This window comes from Nycticebus coucang, chromosome X (assembly GCF_027406575.1).
Source record: "Nycticebus coucang isolate mNycCou1 chromosome X, mNycCou1.pri, whole genome shotgun sequence".
Lineage (NCBI taxonomy): Eukaryota > Metazoa > Chordata > Mammalia > Primates > Lorisidae > Nycticebus > Nycticebus coucang.
This window is the reverse complement of record NC_069804.1, coordinates 88,371,971-88,379,645: the sequence shown is the minus strand read 5'-3', so window position 1 is coordinate 88,379,645 and position 7,675 is coordinate 88,371,971.

The following is a 7,675-nucleotide window of genomic DNA, read 5'->3' as shown; positions in this document are numbered from 1 at the left end:
TGCAATTATGGGACACCATACACTGGTTTTATATGCAATTTGACATATTTTCATCACACTGGTTAACATAGCCTTCCTGGCATTTTCTTAGCTATTGTGTTAAGACATTTATATTCTACATTTAGTAAGTTTCACGTGTACCCTTGTAAGGTGCACCGTAGGTGTGGTCCCACCAATTACCCTCCCTCTACACATCCTCCCCTCCCTCTCCCTCTTCCCCATATTCTTAGGTTATAAATGGGCTATAGCTTTCTTTTTATATATATTTTTTATTAATATTAAATCATAGCTGTGTACATCAATGTGATCATTGGGCACCATACACTGGTTTTATAGACCATTTGACACATTTTAATCACACTGGTTAACATAGCCTTCCTGGCATTTTCTTAGTTGTTGTGTTAAGACAATTTATTCTACATTTACTAAGTTTCACATGTACCCTTGTAAGATGAAAGCCATAAATTAGTTTTATAGTAGGGCTGAGAACATTGGATACTTTTTCTTTCATTCTTGAGATACTTTGCTAAGAAGAATATGTTCCAGCTCTATCCATATAAACATGAAAGAGGTAAAGTCTTCATATTTCTTTAAGGCTGCATAATATTCCGTGGTGTATATATACCACAATTTATTAATCCATTCATGGGTGGATGGGCATTTGGGCTTCTTCCATGATTTAACAATTATAAATTGCACTGCAATAAACATTCTGCTACAAATATCTTTGTTATAATGTGATTTTTGGTCTTCTGGATATATACCTAGTAGAAGGATTGTAGGATAGAATGGAAGGTCTATTTTTAGATCTCTAAGTGTTCTCTAAACATCTTTCCAAAAGGAACATATTAGATTGCATTCCTACCAGCAGTGTAGAAATGTTCCCTTTTCTCCACATCCACTCCAACATCTCTGGTTTTGGGATTTTGTGATATGGGCTAATCTTACTAGAGTTAGATGATATCTCAAAGTAGTTTTGATTTACATTTCTCTGATGAATAAAGATGATGAGCATTTTTTCATATGTCTGTAGGCTGCATGACGGTCTTCTTCAGAGAAGTTTCTTTTCAAGTCTCTTGCAAAGCCTGAGATGGGATCACTTGTTCTTTTCTTCCTAATAATTTTGACTTCTCTGTGAATTCTGGTTATTAAACCTTTGTCGGTGGTATAACCTGCAAATATCTTCTCTCATTCTGAGGGCTGTCTACTTGCTTTACTTACTGTGTTCTTGGCTGTGCAGAAGCTTTTTCATTTGATCAGGTCCCAGTAGTGTATTTTTGATGCTGCTTCAGTTGCTTGTGGGATCCTCTTCATAAAATATTCGTGCAGGCCAATTACTTCAAGAGTTTTCTCTGCACTTTCTTCTAGTATTTTTATAGTTTCATGTCTTAAGTTTAAATCTTTAACTCAGCAAGAGTCTATCTTAGTTAATGGTGAAAGGTGTGGGTCCAGTTTCAGTCTTCTACAGGTCACCAGCTAGATGACAGTGGAGGTTTAATAGGGGTTGCATTAAAATTATATATTGCTCTGGGTAGTATGGACATTTTACCAATGTTGATTCTTCCCACCCATGATCATGGTATGTTTTTCCATTTGTTAACATTTTCAGCTATGTCTTTCATCAGAGTTTTATAGTTGTCTTTATAGAGATCTTTCATATCCTTTGTTAGATATACTCCCAAATATTTCATCTTCTTTGGCACTACTGGTGTATATAAAGGCTACCGATTTATGAATGTTGATTTTGTAACCTGAGACTCTGCTGTATTCCTTGATCACTTTTAAGAGTTTTGTAGTAGAATCCCTGGTGTTTTCCAGATATACAATCATATAATCTGTGAAGAGTGAAAGTTTGATCTCTTCTGACCCTGTATGGATACCCTTTATCGCCTTTTCTTCCCTAATTGTGATGCATAAAACTTTCATTACAATGTTAAAAAGCAGTGGAGACAATGGGCAACCTTGTCTGGTTCCTGATCTGAGTGGAAATGATTTCAATTTAACTCCATTCAATACGATATTGGCTGTGGGTTTGCTGTAGATGGCCCCTATCAGTTTAAGAAATGTCACTTCTATACCAATTTTCTTAAGTGTTCTGATCATGAAGGGATGCTGAATGTTATCAAAAGCTTTTTCTGCATCAATCAAGAGAATCATATGGTCTTTATTTTCTAATTTGTTTATGTGCTTAATTATATTTATAGATTTATGTATATTGAACCAGCCTTGAGACCCTGGGATAAAACCGACTTCGTCATGGTGTTTAGTTTGTTTGATGTGTTGCTGGATTCTGTTTGTTAGGCTGTTGTTGACTATTTTGTAATCAATATTCATTAGTGAAATTGGTCTATAATTTTCTTTTCTTGTTGGGTCTTTTCCTGGATTGGGGATCAGGGTGATGTTTGCTTCATAGAATGTGTTGGGTAGGATTCCTTCTTTTTCTATATTTTGGAACAGATTGAGTAATATAGGTGCTAGTTCCTCTTTTAAAGCTTTGGTACAATTCTGATGTGAAGCCATGTGGTCCTGCACTTTTCTTTTTAGGGAGATTTTGTATAGTTGATGCTATTTCAGAACTTAATATAGATCTGTTCAACATTTTCACTTCCTTCTGGCTAAGTCTTGGAAGGTGGCATGTTTCCAAGCATTCGTCAATTTACCTCAGATTTTCATATTTCTGAGAATAATGTTCCTTGTAATATTCATTAAGGATTTTTTTAACTTCTGAGGACTCTGTTGTTATTTTATCTTTGTCATTTCTGATTGGTGAAATTAGAGATTTTACTCTTTTTCTCTTGGTTAGGTTAGCCAAAGTTTATCTATTTTATTGACTTTTTCAAAAAACCAACGTTTTGATTTATTGCTTTGTTGTATAATCCTTTTGTTTTCAATTTCATTTATTTCTGTTATAATTTTAGTTATTATTTTCTTCTGCTGGGTTTGGGGTTGGTATGTTCTTCCTTTTCCAGTTGATAGAGATGTCCCATTAAGTTGTTAACTTCCTCTCTTTCCGTTCTCTTGATGAAGGCTTGCAGTGCTATAAATTTCCCTCTTAGAACTGCCTTTGTGGTATCCCAGAGGTTCTGTTAATATCATTTTGTTCAAAAAATTTGGTATTTTCCTTCTTAATCTTGTGTATGACCCAGCTATCATTCAGCATAAGGTTATTTAACTTCCATGTTTTTGTATGAGTATGCAGATTCCTGTTGTTGCTGAGTTCAACTTTTATTCCATGATGGTCCAAGAAGATGCAAGGAATAAGTTTTATTTTTTAAATTTGCTGAGGTTAGACCTGTGACCTAAGATGTGCTCGATTTTGGAGTATGTTCCATGGGCTGATGAGAAGAATGTGTATTCAGTTTTGTTAGGATGAAATCTTATGTAGATGTCTTTTAAATCCAAATATTCAATGTTTAAGTTTAAATCTAAAATTTCTTTGCTTAGCTTCTTATTGGAGGATCTATCCAACACTGCCAAAGGAGTGTTAAAATCTCTGACTATTATGGAGCTGGAGGAAATCAGGTTGCTCATGTCAGTTAGAGTTTCTCTTATAAATTGAGGCACATTATGGTTGGGTACATAAATTATAATAATTGAAATTTCATAATATTGAGTATTACCCTTAAGAAATATGAAGTGACCATCCTATCCTTCCTTAGTTTTGGTGTTTTAAAACCTTTTGTATCTGTGAATAGAGTTGCAACATCTGCTTTTTTCTGGTTCCAGATATCTGGCCCAAGGTTTTATATCCAGTCAGCCAACCTGTTCCTCTTTAGAGGACAATTTAAGCCATTCACATTAATTGAGAATATTGTTAATCCTGTTAGAATTATTGGTATCTAGTTTTTCGAAATTCCAGTGGACATTTTTAATCCTTTTGCCACTGTGGAAGTTGGAATTTGATCAAAAGTTTCTGTGCGAGTTTACTTTTGTGGTGCAGGATTGAGCTGTTTATTATGGAGGATAGGTCTGAGAATACCTGGTAGTGCCAGTTTAGTTATAGCACATTTCTTCAATATGTGAATGTCATTAAAGTACTTAATATCTCTGTCATAAATGAAACCCATTTTAGCTGGATACAAGATCCTGGGTTGAAAGTTATTTTGTTTTGGGAGATTAAAAGTCTGTGACCACCCTCTTCTAGCTTTTAAGGTTTCAGCAGAGAGATCTGCAGTTATTTTGATATTCTTCCCCTTGTAGGTTATGTATTTCTTATGTCTTACAGATTTCAGAATTTTCTCCTTCATATTAACTTTAGTGAAGTTAATTATGATGTGCCTGAGGGATGTCTTATTCGGGTTGAGTCATTCTGGGTTTCTGAAACTGTCTGCTATCTGGATTTCAGAATCTCTTGCCATGTCTGGAAAGTTCTCCTTCTTTCTTCCTTTTTTTAAATTTTTTTTTTTATTAAATCATAGCTATGTACATTAATGCGATCATGGGGCACCATACACTGGTTTTATAGATCGTTTGACACATTTTAATCACACTGGTTAACATAGTCTTCCTGGCATTTTCTTAGTTATTGTGTTAAGACATTTACATTCTGCATTTACTAAGTTTCACATATACCCTTGTAAGATGTACCACATGTGTAATCCAACCAATCACCCTTCCTCTGCCCACCTCACCCCTCCCTCCCCTCTCTTTCCCCCTTCCCCCTATTCTTAGGTTATAACTGGGTTATAGCTTTCATATGAAAGCCATAAATTAGTTTCATAGTAGGGCTGAGTACATTGGATACTTTTTCTTCCATTCTTGAGATACTTTACTAAGAAGAATATGTTCCATCTCCATTCATGTAAACATGAAAGAGGTAAAGTCTTCATTTTTATTTAAGGCTGCATAATATTCCATGGTGTACATATAGCACAATTCATTAATCCATTCATGAATTGATGAGCATTTGGGCTTTTTCCACAATTTAGCAATTATGAATTGGGCTGCAATAAACATTCTGGTACAAATATCTTTGTTATAATGTGATTTTTGGTCTTCTGGGTATATACCTAGTAGAGGAATTATTGGATTGAATGGCAGATCTATTTTTAGATCTCTAAGTGTTCTCCAAACATCTTTCTAAAAGGAATGTATTAATTTGCATTCCCACCAGCAGTGTAGAAGTGTTCCTTTTTCTCCACATCCACGCCTCCATCTCTGGTCTTGGGATTTTGTGATATAGGCTAAACTTACTGGAGTTAGATGATATATCAAAGTAGTTTTGATTTGCATTTCTCTAATGATTAAGGATGATGACCATTTTTTCATATGTCTGTAGGCCATGTGCCTGTCTTCTTAAGAGAAGTCTATCTTCAAGTCTCTTGCCCACCCTGTGAAGGGATCACTTGTTCTTTTATTGCTTATACATTTGAGTTGTCTGTGGATTCTGGTTATTAAACCTTTGTCGGAGACATGGCCGGCAAATATCTTCTCCCATTCTGAGGGCTGTCTGCTTGCTTTACTTACTGTGTTGTTGGCTGTGTAGAAGCTCTTTAGTTTGATCAGGTCCCAGTAGTGTATTTTTTTTTTTTATTGTTAACTCATATCTGTGTACATTAGTGCAATCAAGGGGTACAATGTGCTGGTTTCATATACAATCTGAAATATTCTCATCAAACTGTTCAATGTAGCCTTCATGGCATTTTCTTAGTTATTGTATGTAGACATTTGTATTCTGCCTTTCGTAAGTTTCACCTGTACCCATTCTAAGATGCACTGTAGTTGTGGCCCCACCCAATACCCTCTCTCTACCATAACCTCCCCACTCCCTTACCCTTCCTCGGCCCTTTCCTTATAGCCTTCATGTGAAAGCTATAATTTAGCTTCATAGTAGAGCTGAGTACATTGGATACTTTTTCTTCAGTTCCTGAGATTCTTTGCTAAGAAGAATAGGTTCCAGCTCCATCCATGTAAACATTAAAGAGGTAAAGTCTCCACCTTTCTTTAAGGCTGCATAATATTCCATGGTATACATGTACCACAATTTGCTAGTCCATTCATGGGTCGATGGGCACTAGGGCTTCTTCCATGACTTAGCAATTATGAATTGGGCTGCAATAAACATTCTGGTATAGATGTGTTTGTTAAATTGTGATTTTTCATCTTCTGGGTATAAACCTAGTAAAGGAATTATAGGATCGAATAGAAGGTCTATTTTTAGGTCTCTATCCAAACATCCTTTCAGAGGGAACTTATTTGTGTGCATTCCCACCAGCTGTGTAGAAGTGTGCCCTTTTCTCCACATCCATGCCAACATCTCTGGTTTTGGGATTTTGTTGTGTGGGCTGCTCTTACTGGGGTTAGGTGATATCTCAAAGTAGTTTTGATTTGCATTTCTCTGATGATTAAGGATGATGAGCTTTTTTTCATGTGTTTGTTGATCGTGCGTCTGTCTTCTTTAGAGAAGTTTCTCTTCAAGTCCCTTGCCCACCCTGAGATGGGGTCACGTGTTCTTTTCTTGCTAATACATTTGAGTTCTCTGTGGATTCTGGTTATTAGACCTTTATTGGAGGTATAACCTGCAAATATTTTCTCTCATTCTGAGGGCTGTCTGCTTGCTTTACTTACTATGTTCTTGGCTGTGCAGAAGCTTTTTAGTTTGATCAGGTCCCAGTAGTGTATTTTTGATACTGCTTCAATTGCCTGGGGAGTCCTCATAAAATATTCACCCAAGCCGATTCCTTCAAGAGTTTTCCCTGCACTTTCTTCAAGTATTTTTATAGTTTCATGTCTGAAGTTTAAGTCTTTTATCCAGTGAGAGTCTATCTTAGTTAATGGTGAAAGGTATGGGTCCAGTTTCAGTCTTCTACAGGTTGCCAGCCAGTTCACGCAGCACCATTTGTTAAATAGGGAATCTTTTCCCCACTGGATGTTTTTAATTAGCTTATCAAAGATCAAATAACGGTAAGTAGCTGTATTCATCTCTTGGTTCTCTCCAGACATCTACTTCTCTGTTTTTGTGCTAGTACCATGCTGTTTTGATCACTATCAGTTTATAGTACTATCTCAGGTCTGGTAGCGTGATTCCTCCTGCTGTGTTTTTATTGCTGAATAATGTTTTGGCTATTCGAGGTTTTTTCTGATTCCATATAAAACGAAGTATTATTTTTTCAAGATCTTTAAAATATGACAATGGAGCTTTAATAGAAATTGCATTAAAATTATATATTGCTTTGGGTAGTATAGACATTTTAACAATGTTGATTCTTCCCAGCCATGAACACGGTATGTTTTTCCATTTGTAAACTTCTTTAGCTACTTCTTTTTTAAAGTTTCATAGTTCTCTTTATAGAGATCTTTCATGTCCTTTGTTAGTTATACTCCCAGATATTTCATCTTCTTTGGCACTACTATGAATGGAATAGAGTCCTTGACTATTTTTTCGGCTTGGTTTTTGTTGGTATATATAAAGGCTACAGATTTATGGGTGTTGATTTTGTAGCCTGAGATATTGCTGTATTCCTTGATCACTTCTAAAAGTTTTGTAGTACAATCCCTAGTGTTTTCCAGATATATGATCATATCATCTGAGAAGAGTGAAAGTTTGATCACTTCTGAACCTATGTGGATACCCTTGATCACCTTTTCTTCCCTAATTGCAACGGCTAAAACTTCCACTACAATTTCAAAGAGCAATGGAGACAATGGTTAACCTTGCCTGGTTCCTGATCTAAGT